This window comes from Protopterus annectens, chromosome 4.part0 (genome assembly GCF_019279795.1).
Source record: "Protopterus annectens isolate FY-2018-M chromosome 4.part0, PAN1.0, whole genome shotgun sequence".
Classification (NCBI taxonomy): domain Eukaryota; kingdom Metazoa; phylum Chordata; order Ceratodontiformes; family Protopteridae; genus Protopterus; species Protopterus annectens.
This window is the reverse complement of record NC_056733.1, coordinates 688,711,137-688,733,040: the sequence shown is the minus strand read 5'-3', so window position 1 is coordinate 688,733,040 and position 21,904 is coordinate 688,711,137. Positions and strand designations below refer to the sequence as shown.

Sequence of the window (21,904 nt, the reverse complement as noted above, 5' to 3'; positions counted from 1 at the left end):
AGTGGATAGCCTGCTAGCTCAGACAGGACACAGGAAGTTAGAATTGGGGACTTCACCTCTGTAAAGAGGACAGTCACAAGCAGAGTCCCTCAGGGATCGGTCCTGGGACTGCTCCTTTTTTAGCATTTACTTCTCTGAAATCAGTGTTAGTGACCTCTGGCTGACTAAATTTCCAGATGATTGCACATTAGGAGCTGTCACTGAATCCCCCCACTGATACAAATGTTCTGCAGGAAGGGATGACACAGGCAAATAAATGGTGTCAGTCAGAGCCGTGGAGCTGTTATATCTACACTCTCAACTCTGGCAAGCCATCACATGCAATACAGGATAGTCACCAGAGGTTATACCATTCCCTTTCTTTTCCCTCTGCAGAAAAAGAGGATTCACAGTATTTCACCCAGTCAGATGGAGTGTGCAACAACAGAAGAAAAAAGATGCTAGAAAAAAGTTATCCAGCAGGTCCCCCCCCAGACCAGTTAGGATCATGCATGTAGCAAGGTATACCACCCAATCACTGTTACAATTGCCAAAGAATTTGATATAAAAAATTCTGTTGGTATTTTTGCTGGTAAAAGGTTTTGATCTGAAAATGAAAGGACATGATGAACAATGACCACAATGGTATGTACCCCATAGTTTGTCACCTGTCATGGTTAATTGGTGGTGTATGGCTCTGGCCGAACTGACCCTTTTGTAATGTGAAAAAAATGATCCCAATGTCCTACCCCTTCTATATCCGTGCCTGCATACATCACCAATCCACGGTATGATCTCCTCATTGGCAGTGAGAATATTCCAATGCTTGGTTACAACATTCCTCATAAGGTTAATGTTAAGTCCAAATGTGGTGATGAACTGGATAGGTTCATCCTGTTCAGTGTGAATCTTATCAGAATATTGGAGAAGGAAGGTTCTGGTGGAATTAAGAGCAACTTGTTGAGCACCCTGGATGTCAAGCTCCCGGTAGTAGCCCCTAGCTCTAAATCTGTTAGCTAAATCTTGTTGAGATGCATCATAGTCATTATCTGAGGAACAGATTCTGCGAATCCTGAGAAACTGAGACTTGGGCATGTTTCGGATGATGTGGTTGGGATGCATACTAGTTGCATGTAATAGATTGTTATACTGAGGGTATTTTTGAAATGTTTTACTACGTAAAGTGTCATCAGAATTCCTAGTTATAGTTACATCCAGGAAATTTCTCATTTTTATCATAAGTGGATGAAAACTCAATACCCCATTTGTTATGATTAAGATATTGAACAAATTCTGCTAAATATTGTTCATCAGAACGCCAAATCAACCAACAATCATCCAAATATCGACGCCATATGTCCAGTTCATCAAGATGCAAATTATGTAAGGTGTCATAAATAAGTTGTTCCTCAACATATCCCATAAATAGGTCTGTATATATGGGGGCAAAAGATGCCCCCATTGCAGTACCCTTGAGCAGCCAATAACATTCTCCCTGAAAATAGAAAACATTTTTGTTGAGAACAATGTTCAGCCATGCAGCCAAGAGTGTGTTGAAACCTACCGGATATAATTGTGATTTGTCTAACCAAAATTTAAGGGGTTCCAATCCAGCCCAATGTGGAATGTTTGTATATAGAGCCTTGACATCCAGGGTACAAAGTAGCCAGTCTGATTCCAGTTGGTTGTCAGCAATTATTTGCAAATATTGTGTGGTATCCTGTATTCTGGCACGAATCAAGCCCAATAATGGATTGAGATATAAAGTAAGGAACTCTGATAATGGTTCTGTTAGGGATCCCATGCCAGATGCATTTGGTCTTCCAGGGGGTTTATTGAGACATTTGTGTATCTTGGATCCTGCACTGTAAGATGTGCCTTCACTGTATCAGATATGATACCCTCAGAGACAGCTAAATCCAGAAAGTTGTCAATTTCTTGCTTGAAATTAGGGGTGGGGTCAATGGGCATCTTCTTGTAATGGGAAGGGTTGGAAAGTTGTCCATTTCCCTCCCCCAGATAATAATCCGTATCCATGATGACTATCGCTCCATCCTTGTCGGCCTGTGTAATGACAATATTTGTGTTGTCTGCTGCAATGCTAGTTGTTCAGTATTGGTTAAATTGTTTCAAGGGTGAAAATTGATCCAACTTAAATGTATGTCTGTGCTTGTTGAAAGGCTGCTACATGATACAAAATTAGATTTGTGAAATTTAAATCCGTTGGATCTTTGAGAGTCAGTTTTAGACCCAAAAAATAACTTGAGGTTAATCCTGCGACAAAAATCATTAATGTCATTCACTAAGTCAGACTCATCAACAAAAAACCGTGGGACAAAATTCAAACCTTTATTTAAGTTCATTTTGATCTTCAGTTAAAGTAGTTTGAGAGATATTCAATATATTGCCATCTATTGTCTCATAAGTGTTTGAATGAGGCCCTCGATTGTATCTATTTTTGTATTTCCTATGTTTTCTGCCACCCCTCCCCTGGTATGTTTAAAGGGTGGACCTGGCTCTTAGCTTTTTTGGGGACCGGGTATTCTTCAGTGTTAATCCCTTCAGTGTCTGTAGTGGAGGAATCATCAGCTGATGTACTGCTGTATGTATGAGACCCTTTCAATATAGGTCTGGGTCTTTTTTTGAAATTCCTACCAGGATTCTGTCTGGTATCTATGAATCTAACATTTTTGGTGGTATCAAAGGGTCGTCCCCTCTGATAGTCAGTTAAATCCGTATTAAATTTCTTTATTTTTTTATCCTTTGTCTGTTTTTCAAAAACTAGCAATTCTTTTGACAACTTGTTAAGACATAGAAAATTGTGAATGTCCCTCATAGATTTTAACTTCACTACACAGGTCACCAAACTCTTTAATATTTGTATCAATGGTTCATTCATAATGCAAACTCAATATCCGAACAAAGTTTATGGATGCCTGTTGTTGGGCTAGATACCATTCATTGGACAGGGTTTCATCAATTTTGCTTACAAGTGGTTGGGTTTTAATTCTCAAACCCCTAGGGGTTATTTCCTTGTTCAAATAAGCTTTAAAAAGCTTCAAATGCCAAATATTGGATCTCAAATTTTTCATGCTTTTGCCAAGTTTCTGAAAAGCACTTACAACCGTCAACTGGATCTATAAGTTGTGGAGTACCATTCTCATCTGGTATACCAAAGACACCAATATCATTGTTATCGGTACAATGCCCTTGAAGTATTTTTTTCAAGATCCATGACAATAAGCTGTAAGTTGGTGGGTTTGAACAGACCAATCAAAAGTAGTAGTATAAGTTGTCAGAAGAACTGGTCAACAATTTCTTTGTATTCAATTTGGGAAAACAACCTGCTTATCAGAGGGGTGATCCCTATGACCACCAAAAAGTAGTAACAATATCCGATTCTCAATGTTCATAAGAAATTAACTATATTGGGGAACTTAACTACAGTTAGAATCCTGATAGGAAACAAAATCAATGTAGTTGTATATAATGCTGTAAATTATTAATATAGTAACCCAAAAGGCTACAAAATAGGGCCTTGTATGTATTTGGAGCCCCCTGAAAATGTGGTAGTCAATAATGTATTTAAAACAATAATCCAATTATAGTAACTTGGGCCTGTAAACATGAATCAAACTAATTGAATGTTACAGTGTAACAATAACCATATCACCATTGTATGTTCAACCTATAAAAGTTGTATGCAGAACAAATTGAAATGAATAGATCTCAGAACAGCCATCAAGATTCAATATAGGTTCAAAACCTGTTTGGCTAGTCCACCAATTAGTTGGTCCCATCTTGACAAAAAGGTATATTCTAATAATGAACACATACAACTTAAAACTATACAATGTTAAAGTTTGTATATGTTAAATCCCCTTAAGATATGTAAAATGTATTTATATTGTTCCACATTAATATGTAGCATGTTATTAAAGGGATAATTTGTAACTGTGATGATTGTAACATTCCAAATTAGTGAGATAACTGACAGTCATCCTATGAAGAAACAAAGAAAAAAATATCTATGCTTTCTTTAAAGACAATGAACTAGTGAAAAAATGTCAAAAATAAATTCAGATCCAGATATATGCATCCAAACCAACTAGCTCGAATGCTGCTATAAGAAAGTTTGTAGTTCCTTAGTTGGGTAGTACAGAAATGGATTATGTTGTTGGCTTGGCCAACAGATATATATTTGGTCAATATAGTCACATAAATGTATAAAAAGCTAGCAAGAAGACTTCAAGATAAGTTTATTATAATCCCGAATGCTTTGAAAACTAAATTCTGTGTCAGCATTTCAACATGATGTCCCCTTCCATTCCTGAAATGGTGTGGATGTTATTGAAGCATACAAGTGTGGTTACACCATATAAAAAGAGTTTCCAACAGTCCGTTCTCACCAAAAAAAAAACAGTTCCATTTCATTACTAAATTTGGACATTTCTTTTGCTGATCTACACACAAAACTGTATTACACTTGCTGTTTGTTAGACTCCAGGGACATTGTTGCATGGAACTGGGTGTTACAATATCAAAGAATGTATCTAAAGAAGCATTTATAACCCTTTTTGGTTTTTTCTTGTGGCATATTATAATGCTCATTATCACAATTTTTTCTTATTTGTGGAATGATATAAATGCATCTATATATTTTACAGGGACTTAACATATCACAATATTGTTTCTAACTGAATTGCATATGCCTAGTATAAGAAGTGTGATTTATGTTTGAAGTCAGGGATACTGTTGTATGGAACTGGGTTCAATATCATCACAGAATTGTCTTTAAAGAAAGCATGGATATCTTTTTCTTTGTTTCTTCATAGCATGACTGTCAGTTATCCGACTAATTTGGAATGTTACAATCATCACAGTTACAAATTATCCCTTTAATAACGTGCTATGTATTAATATGGAACGATATAAATGCATTTTACATATCTTAAGGGGATTTAACATATACAAACTTTAACGTTGTATAGTTTTAAGTTTTATGTGTTCATTATTAGAATATACCTTTCTGTCAAGCTGGGACCAACTAATTGGTGGGCTAGCCAAACAGGTTTTGAACCTATATTGAATCTTGATGGTTGTTCTGAGATCTATTCATTTCAATTTCTATTTGTTCTGCATACAACTTTTATAGGTTGAACATACAATGGTGATATGGTTATTGTTATACTGTAACATTCAATTAGTTTGATTCATGTTTACAGGCCCAAGTTACTATAATTGGACTATTGTTTTAAATACATTATTGACTACCACATTTTCAGGGGGCTCCAATACATATAAGGCCCTATTTTGTAGCCTTATGGGTTACTATATTAATAATTTACAGCATAATATACAAGTACATTGATTTTGTTTCCTATCAGGATTCTAACTGTAGTTAACTTCCCCAATATAGTTAATTTCTTATGAGCATTGAGAATCGGATATTGTTACTACTTTTTGGTGGACAATAGGGATCACCCCTCTGATAAGCAGGTTGTTTTCCCAAATTGAATACATAGAAATTGTTGACCAGTTCTTCTGATCATTTATAATACTACTTTTGATTGGTCGGTTCAAACTCATCAACTTACAGCTTATTGTCATGGATCTTGAAAAAATATTTCAAGGGCTTTGTGCCGATAAAAATGATATTGGTGTCTTTGGTATACCAGATGAAAATGGTGCTCCACAACTTATAGATCCAATTGACGGCTGTAACAGTGCATTTCAGAAACTTGGCAAAAGCATGAAAAATTTGAGATCCAATATTTGGCATTTGAGGCTTTTTAAAGCTTATTTGAACAAGTAAATAACCCCTAGGGGTTTGAGAATTAAAACCCAACCACTTGTAAGCAAAATTGTTGAGACCCTGTCCAATGAGTGGTATCTAGCCCAACAACAGGCATCCATGAACTTTGTTCGGATATTGAGTTCGTATTATGAACGAACCATTGAAACAAATATTAGAGGTTGGTGATCTGTGTAGTGAAGTTAAAATCTATGAGGGACATTCACAATTGTCTATATGTCTTAAGTTGTCAAAAGAATTGCTAGTTTTTGAAAACCAGGCAAAGGATAAAAAAATAAAGAAATTTAATATGGATTTAACTGACTATCAGAGGGGACGACCCTTTGATACCACCAAAAATGTTAGATTCATAGATACCAGACAGAATCCTGGTAGGAATTTCAAAAAAGACCCAGACCTATATTGAAAGGGTCTCATACATACAGCAGTACATCAGCTGATGATTCCTCCACCACAGACACTGAAGGGATTAACACTGAAGAATCCCCGGTCCCCAAAAAAGCTAAGAGCCAGGTCCATCCTTTAAACATACCAGGGGGAGGGGTGGAAGAAAAAATAGGAAATACAAAAATAGATACAATCGAGGGCCTCATTCAAACACTTATGAGACAATAGATGGCAATATATTGAATATCTCTCAAACTACTTTAACAGAAGATCAAAAGAAACTTTTAAATAAAGGTTTGAATTTTGTCCCACGGTTTTTTGTTGATGAGTCTGACTTAGTGAATGACATTAATGATTTTTGTCGCAGGATTAACCTCAAGTTATGTTTTGGGTCTAAAACTGACTCTCAAAGATCCAACGGATTTAAATTTCGCAAATCTAATTTTGTACCACCTATGAATCGAAATTTATCAGTCTGTCAACAAGCAGTACTTAGAAATATGGCAAAGTAAAAATAGCTGTTGTGGAGTCAAACCAAAGCAGAAAGGTTGACAAAAAATGTCAATATAAGCCGTCTGTTCAGACCTTTTAAATCCTTTGCCAGTAACAATTGCTGTTCCCAGCGGCGAATGTAGAATAATCCAAAAGAATTTGTAGGCAAAACCACGTAAAGTTCTAAAATAAACAGCGTCTTTATTTGTAGTACAGACTGGTAAGCGCTTTCGCTAATCAGCTTTTTCAAACCAACAAACCTTTACCATATTACTTTGACTTTAATGCTGTTGGGCGTCTACAATCTTCTGTGGATTACATTATTCATTAGTCTAAGCAGTACTTAGAGACATACATTTCAAGTTGGATCAGTTTTCACCCTTGAAACACAATTTAACCAATACTGAACAACTAGCATTGCAGCAACTTGGGGACAACACAAATATTGTCATTACACAGGCCGACAAGGGTGGAGCGGTAGTCATCATGGATATGGATTATTATCTGGGGGAGGGAAATGGACAACTTTCCAACCCTTCCCATTACATGAAGATGCCCATTGACCCCACCCCTAATTTCAAGCAAGAAATTGACAACTTTCTGGATTTAGCTCTCTCTGGGGGTATCATATCTGATACAGTGAAGGCACATCTTACAGTGCAGGATCCACAGAAACAAACATTATATTTGTTACCCAAGATACACAAATGTCTCAGTAAAACCCCCTGGAAGACCAATTGTATCTGGCATGGGATCCCTAACAGAACCATTGTCCGAGTTTCTTACTTTATATCTCAAACCATTATTGGGCTTGATTCATGCCAGAATACAGGATACCACACAATTTTTGCAAATCATTGCTGACAACCAACTGGAACCAGACTGGCTACTTTGTACCCTGGATGTCAAGGCTCTATATAAAAACATTCCACATTGGGCTGGATTGGAAGCCCTTATTGGATAGACAAATCACAATTATATCTGGTAGGTTTCAACACACTCTTGGTCTGCATGGCTGAACATGTTCTCAACAAAAATGTTTTCTAGTTTCAGGGAAAATGTTATTGGCAGTTCAAGGGTACTGCAATGGGGGCATCTTTTGCCCCCATACATGCAGATCTATTTATGGGATATATTGACGAACAACTTATTTATGACACCTCACATAATTTGTATCTGGACGAACTGGACATATGGCGTCAATATTTGGATGATTGTTGGTTGGTTTGGCGTTCTGATGAACAATATTTAGCAGAATTTGTTCAATATCTTAATCGTAACAAATGGGGTATTGAGTTTTCATCCACTTATGATAAAAATGAGATCAATTTCCTGGATGTAACTATAACCAGGAATTCTGATGATACTTTACGTAAATAACCTCAGTATAACAGTCTATTACATGCAACTAGTATGTATCCCAACCACATCATTCAAAACATACCCAAGTTTCAGTTTCTCAGGATTCGCAGAATCTGTTCCTCAAATAATGACTATGATGCATCTCAACAAGATTTAGCTAACGGATTTAGAGCCAGGGGCTACTGGGAGCTTGACATCCGGGGTGCTCAACATGTTGCTCTCAATTCCACCAGAACCTCCCTTCTCCAGTATTCTGATAAGATTCATGCTAAACAGGATGACCCTATCCGGTTCATCACCACATTTGAACATAACATTAACCGTATGAGGAATGTTGTATCCAAGCATTGGAATATTCTCACTGCCAATGAGGAGATCATACCGTGGATTGGTGATGTATACAGGTATGGATATAGAAGGGGTAGGACATTGGGATCATTTTTTTTTCACATTACAAAAGGGTCAGTTCAGCTGGAGCTATACACCACCAATTAACCATGACAGGCAACAAACTATGGGGTACATACCATTGTGGTCATTGTTCATCATGTCCTTTTATTTTCAGATCAAAACATTTTACCAGCAAAAATACCGACAGATTTTTGATATCAAATTCGTTGGCAATTCTAACAGTGATTGGGTGGTATACCTTGCTATACATGCACATGTGGTTCTTTCTATGTTGGACAGACTTCACGACCACTTAGATTACATATGTCTGAACATCGTAGTGACATACGAACTAGGAGGGAGACCAATGCCTTATTTCGACACAGTACACAACATAATTCAGCCAGGTTCCAGTTTACCATCATTGACAGAATCCTTGGGGACAGATCCAACAAACAGGGATGGCATTCTATTGTCACTAAAAAAGAGAAGTATTGGATCGTTAAATTGGGAGCTTTGTTCTCACCAGGTTTGAATGATCATTTATAAAATTATGTGTTTCACTTTAATATGAGCATGTGTTATTTTATTTCATTTTATTGTATAACTTCTCATTTTCTCTTTGTCTCTTATATAGGAAACAATTTGAATGTGGGGAGAACACATTGGGAAGAGTCCTATTAGATGACTCCTACTATATATATATATATATATATATATATATATATATATATATATATATATGTATATGTATGTGTATGTGTGTGTGTCACTTTACAGCTAATGCTTTTTTATCCCACTGAAAAAAGCCTGCTGGCTGAAACTGGTCCGGGTGTTTATTATTATTTATTAAAGTTTATATACTTTACATATCAGCCTTTGGATTTTTTTTTGATGCTTTACACTGAACTTGGTGCTGGCAATTTTCGTCTACTTTGATTGTTTTCTGCCTTGCATTTGGGTCTTACTAGCAGACTATCTCTTCTTGGCCATGATTTCAATTATCCAAACATTAACTGGGAGAACTACTCAAGTACTAACTCCCTTGCCCAAAATTTCCTAGAATTTATAAACTGAAATGCCCTGGTCGGCACTCCCATCAGAGGTGACAACATATTGGACCTGGTCATCACCAACATGGGTGACCAGTGTTCCACACCCGGAGGTCAGCTCCTCGCTGGTTAGATCTGACCATAAACAAATCACTTTGGATATCCACATTCCGTCCCCACCCCCGGACAAGATAACCACCGTGAAAAACTTTTCAAAAGCAAACGTCACGTTACTTAAGACCAAGGTGGAAAGTTTCAAAGCCCCCATGCTGAAGGATAATGCTGTCCAAGCTGCAAAATTCTTTACTAATGCATTCTACGGGCACCTACAAAAATGCATGGATCATGCCATCCCAAGCAAAACCAAGACTCACTCCTCCAAGAAAAGGAAACCAGTCTGGTGGACTCCTGCCATAAACAAGCTATACAATAGAAGGAGGAAACTAGTACAGAAAAGAGTAAAATCCCAAGAAGGGAAGACATCCCTGATCAGTATCAGCAAGAAACTACGACCCCTCATCAAATCATCCAAGGCGAGCTTTGAAAGAAAAATTGCCAAGGACTCCAAAGATAACCACAAGGCATTCTTTAGCTATGACAAGAATCTAAGTGGCAATGCTCAGATCTGCTTGGAGTTAGTGCAGAATGGCACAAAATACACTGAGCCCACCGATATTGCCAACATCTTGGCAGACAGGTTCAGCGCAAACTTCACCCCTCTCTCACCTCCAAGAAGGCCCATAATGATACCAGAAGAATGTAGAGTCCCTGAAATCACAGACACTCAGGTTAAAACAGCCCACTCCAAAGCCAAAAACACAGCATCAATAGGACCGGACGGTGTCCCAGGCTGTGTCCTACACGAGCTCAGAGATAGACTAACCCCTCACCTAAACACACTGTTCAAACTTAGCCTCTCCACAGGCTACATACCCATAGAGTTGGGCACAGCAGCAGTTATTCCACTCCACAAAGGTGGAGCCTCAACAGACCCCGGGAACTATCGCCCTATAAGCCTGACTAGCTTGATCTGCAAGGCTATGGAGCGCATCATCATGGAACTCATTAACAGAGACATTGGGAACCTTCAAACACTGGACCCTACCGAGTTCGGCTTTAAGGGCAGATTATGCCTCCCCAACCTGGTGGACTTCTTGGAGACCATTACCAAGGCTATAGATGAGGGAAAGGTGGCACACACAGCTTACCCAGAACTCGCAAAAGCCTTCAACACCATTCCCCATTCTGGTATTATAGACAAGCTCACTTACCTGAACATAAACCCCTACGTCACAAGATGGGTTGCCAACTGGCTCACTGACCGAACCCACATGGTGAGAGTTGCAGGAGCTAGGTCAGACTCTAAAATCGGTTACAAGTGGAGTTCCCCAGGGCTCAGTCCTAGGACCCCTCCTGTTCGGCATATACTTCTCAGAGGTACAGGCAAGCACAGGAGGACTATGGCTGACCAGGTTTGCAGATGACTGCAAACTAGGGGCTATAACTCTACGGCTGACACAGACATCCTCCAAAAGGGTCTTACTGAGACGGATTCCTGGTGTCAAAATCATGGCCTCAAGCTAAATGCTAAAAAGTGCATAGTCATCCCCTTTGGAAAAAACAAAGTACCCACAAACTACCACATAGGTGGTAGTCCCCTAAATACGGAAGACTTAAGGTATCTGGGGACCCAAGTAGATAGTAATCTCACTTTTGATAATCACATTGCCAAAGTGGTTAGAAAATCCTTCTACGTGGCCCACCTAATCACAAAAGGGTTCGCATCCAGATCAAAAGAGGTCATTGTGCCCCTCTACTCATCAGGCCCATCATAGAGTACAATGCCCCATTTGGGATGTACCTTACAAGACACCTGCAACAGCTGGAAAGACGACAGAAGTACCTCACCAAGAGGATCACTGGCCTTAAACAGATGCCCTATGCAGCTCGACTGAAGAAATTACAGCTGTACTCTGTTGCATACCGCCTACTCAGAGGTGATCTCTGCCTGATATACAAGGCCATATCCAACCCAGAATTGATGGACATGCTCCACCTAAAGAAAACCTTATCCCCACGAGCCACACGCTCTAGGGATCTAAACCTCACCACAACAATAAATAGGACGTGCTGGAGGGATAGATTCCTGTCCCAGAGACTTCCCATGCTTTGGAACAAGGTCCCAATCTACATTAGGCAGAGCTCCTCACTAACACTCTTCAAAAGAAATCTTGACGAGTGAATGGGAAACGGAAAGTTTACCTCGGGGATCATTTCAGTGGCTCTGCTAGACAGAGGCACAGAGAACTAATCTAAGGGGGTGGTGAAAGAAAACACATTCTGGCTAGGCTTATAAATGCCTTCGTGCAGATAGCCTAGTACCTACCTATGGGACTTCTTGCTCCAACTTGCCCAGAAACTGAGAATTAGTCAAGCAGAGAAAATCAGTCAACACCTGCACAACAGATAGAGTTCATTGGATGCCATCTCAATATGATCAGTCAAATAGCCAGCCTCTGAGTACAGGATAATCCTCTTTGAGTTAAATAGCTTTTAAAGTTCAACATTCCTCTCCTCTAGAGATTCATTCTTCAATTGCTACGGTTAATGGTGTCTCATGTTAGTTCCCCTTGCAAGATATTACATGAAAGTTCTTTAATGGATCTTGTCAGTTCAATGGTCACAAAGATCCCCGCCCTCTATACACACAAATTTGTTTAACACACATTTGCAGGATGCTCATTAAGTGGTGGTTGAACTCCCAGGTAGTGGAGGAAGGTCGACCAGTCTCCCCATTACCTCCACTGCCCACAATAACCATGGAGGTTTCCCCTCATGGGGGGGGGGGGGCATTTCAAAGGAAGGACTGTTGAAGGTTCTTGGTCACACCTGAAGGCCAGTCTTAAGTCAGCATCTTGGAAATGAGCAGTCCTGGTGTTGTAGGCTTTTCATTACTACCTCTTTCAGGCTGTGATTCTGTCCATACAAACTTCGCAGTAGTCCAGTATGTAAGCCGGGGTAACCTGTTTATATCAGCTTTGCCAGGAAGCCATAAGTATGGCAATGGGCTATGACACTCATCCCTTTCTGACAGCAACGCCCATTCTGAGGACTTTAATTGTTTTGTTGGACAAGTTGAGCAGGTCTGTTCTGCTTCATGAGTGCTCCCTCAGTCATCCTCAGCTCCCTTTTTCCCATTTTCTACATGGGGTCAGAGTATCATGTCACTTGTCACCATCTCCATACTCGCTACCACTTTCCTTCCTTATACACTAATGCATGTTATATTTCTATCACACAATCCATCCACCTCTTTGCTGGTTGCCCTCATTTCCTCTTGCTTTCTTCTTGTCTGTCCCAAATCATCTTCAAGCAGAGTGTCTTCTGCTTTTCTCCACATGTGCCAAGCCACTGTAATCTGGTCTTTTGACCCTTTTCTGTAATTGGAACTACTATGTCCTCATTTCTTCATCTGTTCCACAGTGCGCATCCTACCATCATCTCAGGCACTATATCTCCGTCACATCACTCTTTTGTACACCTTACTTTTCAGTTTCTTTGGCATTCTTCTGTCATGTACTACCCCTGACACACTGTGCCAGTTGACTGCATCCCCTCCGATTCTAGCTTTGACCCCCCTCAGACTTCCTTTCTAGTGAATCACCTCTCCCAGATACTTGAAGCTGTTCACCTGTTCTCCTCTTTTCCCTTTCCCTGCTATGTAAATTTTCCTCATCTTCTGATTTCCCTCATTTGCTGCAGTTACAATTGTCTTATTTATACTCCATCTCATCCTTTGTGCCTTCAGTTTTGCATTCCATTCCCCTACCCTTTGCTGAAGTTCTTGCTCAATTTTCCTGTAATGCCACATTGTCTGCATATATCAATTTTGTTGACCTTTCCCCTCCTATCTGTTTGCTAATGTAGTCCATCATCAGTATGAACAGTAGTGGGCTCAGAGCAAAACTTGAAGTACACCTACTCTCACTGGGAACCCCTCTGCAAGACTGAACACTGTACTTGAATCATTGAGTACATAGATTGCACTAATTTTACCAATGTTTCTGGGACTTCAAAACATCGCAGGACTACTCAAATCAGCTTTCTTAGGGCCTTGTATGCTTTCTCCAAGTCTCAGAATACCTTGCAAACACTGGGTTGGTTGTGCTGTGTCCTGATCTGAATCCAAACTGATAGTTTCCCATCATACATTCTACTACTCTGCGTATTGTTTACCAGCCACCCACTCCAGAACTTTCATGCAGTATGATAGGAATTTGATACCTCTGTACTGCCCACAGTTGTGAACCCTTTTGTTCAAGAACACTGGCACTATTACGCTTATTTTCTAATCATCTGGGAAACCTTGTTCTCTTCATACTGTTATGACTACCCTCAATAACCATTTTTCTCCTGTCTCACACAGCATCTTGATAATCTCTGTTGTGATCTCATCTGAGCCTGCTACCTTCCCTGACTTCATTTTCCTTAGTGCTGTTCTTGCTTTTGTGGTGGTCTCCTTCTCTTCTCTCACTTTCTGGGACAATACAGGTTCTGTGGCATTTTCTTCATTCAAAAGCTGGTGGAAGCACTCCTTCATTATGCCTTTCATGTCCTGTGGACCGGTGAGCCGGTTGTTGCTGGCATCTCTTGTGAATTGTGTCCGACTATCTTCATCTTTCTGTCTTTGCCTTTCAACCAAATGATTTCTTTATGCCATCCTCTGAGTCACTTTCCAGAAGCTGGTAGAGTGCCTTGTTCTTTACTATTTCAACCCCTCTCTTAACATCTTTGTTAGCCAACCAGTATTCCTTGCTAGGCTGGTCTGTCTTTTCTCTCTCCCACTTTTCCTGCAGTCCTTTATTTTGATGATTTCCTGGACTTCTGCATTCCTTATGTACTTTATTTCCATACCTGGCTTGGCCACATATCTGTTCTGTGGTCCTGACACATGCTGTTTTGAGGAGCTGTCATTCTTCAGCTCCACCTATTTCCTCCTCCTCCTCCTCTTGATTTGCTGGAGCCCTGAGTAAATTCTTGAAATGTTGTGTGTTCTCTCCAGTCAACTTCCAGGTCTTCAGCCTGATCTCTGTTGACCTTAAAGCCTTCTCTGACTACTGCTTGCAGATGACTGTGGCAGCCAGTGGTTTAGGTTGTAAGTCATTTGTTTCACTGGGGATGAATTTGCAATCACTGATTCTATCCCAGTAACCTTTCCTTACTAGGAGGAAGTCTACCTGAGTTGCATGTTGACCTTGTGAATCCTGTCTGTTTCTGAACCATGTGTTGGTAATCATCAAGCCATTTCCCCAGACAGAAGTCTAGAAAGGCTTCTCATTTATTTATGTTGCCTCCACCCATGTGGACCTAGGCAATCCTTATATCCTGTTCTTTCTGTCCCAATATGTGCATTCAGGTCACTCATTATCAACACCATTTCTGTTGCCCTGCTTTGTCCAGTAGGTCCTGCATCTGCTTTCTGAATGTATTCTTTTCCTCACTATCACAACCCTGCTGAAGGGGCATAGGCTGTGATTATGAATACTGCTCTGTCAATACACTGGAGTCTGATTGCCATGAGTCTTGCTAATTCTGATGACTTCCCTCACTGTCTTCTGAAGCCTCTCCCACACCATTTCTAGCCTGCCGTCCTCCTGAATAGTAGGCACTTGATCCCAAGCCAAGTGTTTTTTCTGCATTACCCTTTCACCTTGTCTCCTGGGTGCACAGGATGTCCAGCCTCCATACTATAGTCATCTATTTCCAAGCTTTGTCCTATCTGTGAACCCACATTTAATGTGGCAATTCTTAGTTCATGTTTGGCAGGTTGATTGGTTTTACATCCAGCTTTCGCTCAACAGAGCTATCCCAGGTAACCCAGCCTGGGCAACTGGACACTGTCCGGCCAGTAGCTTATTGACCAAGGCTGCTGGACTTTATGGAGGAGGCACACTGGCCAATAGGGGAACATACACCCCTCCCAGTGTTAGCATGAGCCCTAGCATAAGTCAGAGTATGCTGGGTCCTTAACCCACTTATTGGCAAATACCCATGCCCATTTGATGACTTCAGTAAATGCAACCATATCACGTACAGCAATACTTTTACATTGTCGAGTGGCTAGCCCTGCCAGAAGCAACTCAAATCTTCATTCACTGGGGCCAACCTTGCTGTGCTCTTTTTGATTCATATGTAAACAAGTGCAGCAGTTACTTTGCCCTGATCCCTCCACAGGATCAATCACCAAGGGATACTCTAATCAGGTCTGTATCACAACGTCAAACTAAAATAAGTTTGAACATTGTTTGAACATTGTAATATCGAACCCTAAAGTCCGAAATTCAAAAATAGCGAAGCCACGGCACATCAATTTTTTTCCTAGGGAAAAAAATCAGTGGGCCGTTTTCGGGGCTTTATTTCCTCCACTGTGGTGCAATCTTGGAGTTGGTATATTTAAGTGGGGGGGGGGCACAGCCCCCCCACTTTAGTTTAAGTTTAAGGTTTATTTATTTATTTTTTTGTCACAGAACAAAGATTTTTTTTTCCCTGGGAAAAAAAATCTCTGTTCTGTGTTTTCATTATTGTTGGGTTTCAGACTTTAGTGTTCGATATTACAATGTTTGAACTTATGTGAGTTCGACGTTGTGATATAGACCACCTCTAGTCCAATGTATGCCCCAGGGTCTTTTCATCTTTCCCCACATACCATTGATAAAATTAATCGGGAAAGATGGAAGGTGTAAGACCAGATTGATCTTCATTGCTGCCTATTTGGTCACAGGGTGTTTGGTTTCCTTTCTTTTATCCTCATCTAGTGCATCTACTCTGGATGTTGATTACCATCCAGACTTCCTGAGTTACCCCTTTGGGCAGCCACTCCCAGAACTACAGACTGAAGCTACCTACATGATTCCTCCAATTTTAACAGTGGTCCGAGATGCCAGACTATCTGCTTCTGTGGTTCACATTCTCCTTGTATTCTGATTTTGAAACTGACACAGTTTTTCTTTGCAAATGGAAGTGATGTCTTATTTGAATGACTTCCAAAGGAATAGACCCTTTCTGAACATCTCTTCCTTCCATCCTGACTTCTTGTCAGATCTTTTACAAAAGGATTCTAATTTTCTCAACAATCCGGGTTCTGTTAGAAGCCATTTCCAACTTCTACATTGGACACAATCAAACTCCTGTAGCTTTTCTAAAGTTTACTAAGGCCTTTTTGAAGGGAATCTTCTTATTGAGGCCCCCTATAAGGGATCTATTTCCTGCATGGGACATAACTGTTATGCTACAGGCCTTAACTCTGGGCCCCTTTGAACTAGCAGTTAATGGATTTAAAATTCATTTCTTGGGAAACATTTTCTGGAGGCTATTACATCTATAAGGAGGATATCAGAATTACAAGCATTGATTTGTAAACCTTCATATTTGATTTTCCATAAGGACAGAGTATCTTTGAGAAAGAATACCATTTTTTCTCTCAAATGTTGCATCCGTATCGAACGTTAATCAAGCCATCAGTCTACTAGGATTGTTTCCAAGATTTTCTAATAAAGGAGAATATACCTTACATTTACTAAATGTTCATAGACAACTCAGATTTTATCTACACTGGATTAAGGATATTAGGAAAACTAATCGGCTGTTTCTTGGCTTTCTCTAAAGCTAAATGGGGCCAGCGTGTATTAAGTTATTCTACCAGGTGGCTTTCTAACTGTATAATCTTTGTGATAAGCTTGGACTTCACTTACCCAAAAAAAACAAAGGACTCATTCTGCAAGGGCAATAGCTACCTCTGCTGCCTTGATGCACAGAGTTCCTGTTGAGATTTGTGCTGCAGCTACTTGGTCCAGTGTTGACACATTTGTGTTTCACTGCAAGCTAGATGTGCATCCAGATCCCATACGTCCTTTGGTTCCACTATTCTTTGGAATGTCCTTCCTTGATACCTCTCGGGTAGTTTTAGTAGCTTTGGAGTCTGTCACAAAGATTAAACTGGACAAAAACAGACAAAATCATATATGAAAGTTATATGCTTAGTGTAATGATAAATCTGTGTGTCTTGGGTTTTCATCTAGTTCAGCATCCCTCTCCCCACCCCCTTCCAAATTTGTCAACTGGTGCTTTCTTTTCAAATGGAATGGCCCTACCAGGGACCTCGACTTAAACAGCTCTTCATTGCTGATTTCGGTACTTGCGTATTATTGCAACCACACATTGTCAGAATTTATGGCAGTCTTGGCAGGACATTAGTATAACAGTCATATAAAAGAGTTTATATTTTAAGATTTGCAGTGTATTGGGCTTTCCTTTTATGATTGGCGTGTTTGGTAGTGTACACAGACAGGAGGGGTAGGCTTATTAAAACCACTTGCCGTTTTCTGTTGGAGTATGGAAGACTAAATGGTGTTCGCTATCTTATAAATGTTGTAGAGATCTTATACTTTACTGTTTTATATACTTTGTATGTGTTGTATTGCAAGCTTCAAAAAGCATATTGGGCTTTCATTTTGTGATTGCCGTAATGTTCATCGTGTTACCCTGCTGCAGTCATCACACTTGGGTTATCCTGCCGTCAGGCGGTCCCGCAGTCGGACGGAATTCCAACGTCTTGGTCCGGCGTCGGTTGCTGTCGCTTCTTCCCTGACGTCAGTGTGCCAGGGGTATATGTAATGCACCCATCGCCATTTTCTTCAGTCTTTCTTGCCGCGCGGTGCCCGAAGCAGAAGCAGTTCGCAAGTGCTGGTCGGCCGACTCCTGAGATTTTCGAAGTCGAATTTCAGATCCGAAGTCTTCAATAAAGCTAAGTACTCCATTGGGGAAACTTTTCTTGCCTCAGACCGATGTCAGAAAAAGTTAACAATTGTATTTCTTGTGGGAAGCAAATACCTCATAAGGATTTTCATTCTTACTGCATACCTTGCCTAGGCCCAGACCACGACGTCACTGGTTGTCGTTTTTGTGCTAGGTTTAATAAGCGTACTATAAAAAGACGCTTCGATTTTGCACGACACTACTTCGGTAGAAAATTTAACTACACTATACCGTCGGAGCAACCGACTACCGGCGTGCACAAAAAACGCAAGGACAAGAACAGGCAGCCTAGACCCAAGCCAGACTCCGAGGCCTCAGCTGGTCCGGTTTCCGGTTCACCGGTCTTCAGTGAGGCTCCGACACAGCCCCTGACTGCCGCAGATCTGGATCCCGAGGCCGCTTCGGAGCTTTCCACGGAGAGCACTAGGCCGACGCAGCCATTTTGTTTACCCCCTACCAACGACACTGCTGATAAAGATGTTGGTGCTGCAGAAACACCTTCGGTTTCTGAAGGCGTCTTCAGACCGACGCTCACCATAAAAACGTATCCTAAGACTAAGACTCCTATTAAACCTAAAAAGACTGCACTTCAGTCTCCAGTTCAAGGCCCCATGCCTAAGAAACAGATGCTCAAAATGGCTTAAGATTTGATCTCTTTAATCAGGGGTTCCCAACCCCCACCTGACAAAAGGCCTAGACAAGAGGAAGATTATGCCTCCTCTGAACAAGTCTCTATTTCCTCAGGCTCCTCTGAGGACCAAGATTACTCCTTCTCCCCATATGAAGATTCTGATGCTGAGGATTCCATTCCCTCAGCTTCTCCCCCTGAAGACTACTCCTTTGGAGAAACTTTACACACTATGAGGGAACATTTTCACTGGGAAGGTCAGGACTACTCTGATTCAAAGAAAAGGCTCAGAGAGTTTATTTTACTCCCCCAGCATAGACCACTTGCCATCCCCCCAGTTTTAGACATTGTGGATGATGTTTACTTAGAATCCAGTTTGAACCCAGATGCCTCCTGCTCCAGCCAAACCTGACAGATACTACAGAGTACCTGATTCCCACAAATTCCTTTATAAAAGCCCTGTTGCTGATCCAGAGACCATCTCCCAGGGTCCCAAAGGGCTAAGGTGTCTATGGCAAAAATTCCTGTACCCTCTGAAAGGGACTCCAGAGTAGTAGACAGGTGGGGGAAAAAGGTTTACACCTCAGCCACTCTAGCTATGAGGGCACTAAATTGCCAATTTCACATGCTAAAATATCAGCAATTTCTAATGTCTCAGTTAAAACAAAAAATGAGCACACTCCCTCAACAGTCTGAATTGAAAGAAATGCAGGATCAGTTGCATGCAACTGAACAGGTGGGCAAACATACTTTACAATGTGGTTTTGATTCTTTGGAGGTTTCCTGCAGAGCAGCTGTCACTGGGTCTGTCATACGTAGGCATGCTTGGTTAAAGGAACAAACACTGCCCGATCATGTTAAAGCAAAGCTTCTGGATGCTCCCTTACAGCAGGATGTCCTTTTTGGAGTCAAAGCAGAAGTCTTAAAGAAAATGGAGGATAAGGCAAAATCTATGCAGACAGTCAAATAATTTCTACAGGTACAGCCCCCTCGCTTCAGCAGAAATTGGCCAACAAAACATTGGTCCTTTCCAGCTACTGACAGACCACAGAGGGGTAAATACAGACGTCCAAGAGGCAGAGGACAACCTCAAGCCCAGTACAAACCCCGACAATGGGGCACTGCAACACAGAAGGGAGGAGAAGACAGGTCCCAAGCTACCAGAAGGCAAACTCAATGACTTGCACCTCATCTGGCCAAGCAACTCTCTCTTGGCAGCCCCTTTGGGAGGAAAACTCGCACTTTTTTCAGACAACTGGCACATTGTCACAAAGGACAAATGGGTCCTAGACATAATTTCACGAGGATACAGATTCCATTTTCACACCTTGCCAATGAAAAGAGGAATGTCAAACCTGCCACAAAATCAATGGGCAGAGGCACAAAAACAAATTACAGCTCTCATGGACATGAGAGCCATTCAACTGGTACCTACTCCAGAGCAAGGCCAAGGATTTTACTCAAGACTCTTTCTAGTTCCCAGAAAGGACAATGCCTGGAGACCAATTCTGGACCTTTCAATTTTAAACACCTTCTTACAAGTACCCAAATTCAAGATGCTAACACTACAGCAGCTTCTTCCCATGTTGGGCAAGAAAGCATGGCTAGTAACGTTGGACCTCAAGGAGGCATACCTGCATGTCCCTATCAGACAAAGTTGCAGAAGATACCTCCGTTTCATTGCAGGTTCAACCCATTACCAATTCTCTGCACTGCTCTTTGGCTTATCTACTGCGCCCAGGGTCTTCACAAAATTCCTGGCACCAGTAATTGCATACTGCAGACAAAGAGGAATTCAAATATACCCATACCTGGATGACTGCCTCATCCAAGCAGAAAGCAAGGACGCCCTCTTACAACATCTGGCTTTTGTAAAACATCTTCTAAGTTGCCTGGGGTACACAGTAAACGAAAAGAAATCAAAACTAGTACCCTCACAAAACATGACATTCCTGGGTGCCAGCTTGAATACAACGGCCCAGAAGGCTTATCTGACGCCAGACAAACAACTGCAACTGACTCAGTATTTCAAAACTGGCAACAAAGACCCAACTACCTGCAAGAAAAATTCTGCAGGCCTTGGGCTTCATGGCATCTTGCATACTACTAATACTATTTGCAAAGCTGCATATGAGGAAATTACAGTGGTACCTAAAAAGCGTATGTTCTCAACACAGCCACAGCTTGGACACAATGATATCTCTCATTCCCTGCCTACAACAGGAGTTTCTATGGTGGTCACAGGCATGTCACCTCAACAAGGGTCAGCCTTTCACCTTGCCCCCAGCCAGGCAAACTATGACAACAGATGCATCGGACTACACCTGGGGGGCACACATGGCAGGACAGTGCGTTCAAGGCGTATGGACTGCAGATCAAAGGAATCTGCACATCAATCAAAAAGAGATGCTAGCTGTACAGAATGCTCTGACAGCCTTCAAGAATCTATTACATTTAGGACAACTTACAATAAGGATGGACAACACCACAGTAATGTGGTACATAAACAAGGGGGTACACACTCTTACCCTCTATGCAGGCAAGCAATGACCTTGTGGAACACAGCTCTGGCTTACCAAGTTCAGTTACAAGCTCAATTCCTGCCAGGAAAAAAGAACACATTGGCAGACTACCTCAGCAGAAACATCATGGATCCCCATGAGTGGAAACTGGATCCACAAGTATTTGCAATGATAACTCAAAAACGGGGCCTTCCAGACATAGACTAGTTTGCCAGTCCTCAAAACTACCAACTAACAAAATTTTGTACAAGGACACTTCACCATCAAGCCTGGAAAGGGGACGCACTCTCATTCAGTTGGAAAAACCTGACAGTATATGCCTTCCTTCCATTGCCTCTCCTCAAAAAGGTGCTTCTGAAAGTCAGAAAGGAGAAACCATGACTGATACTCATAGCCCCAGACTGGCCACGCCAGCACTGGTACCCACTATTGAGAAATATGGCCCAGGGCCCACCTTGGATTT

The 21,904-nt window shown here is 41.0% G+C and overlaps 1 protein-coding gene across 1 annotated transcript in view; it reads left to right on the top strand.

Moving 5' to 3' along the window:
- ANAPC5 (anaphase promoting complex subunit 5) overlaps positions 1–21,904 on the top strand; it is a 1,323,163-nt gene that overhangs the window by 369,696 nt on the left and 931,563 nt on the right. The gene's annotated exons all lie outside the window — the stretch shown is intronic.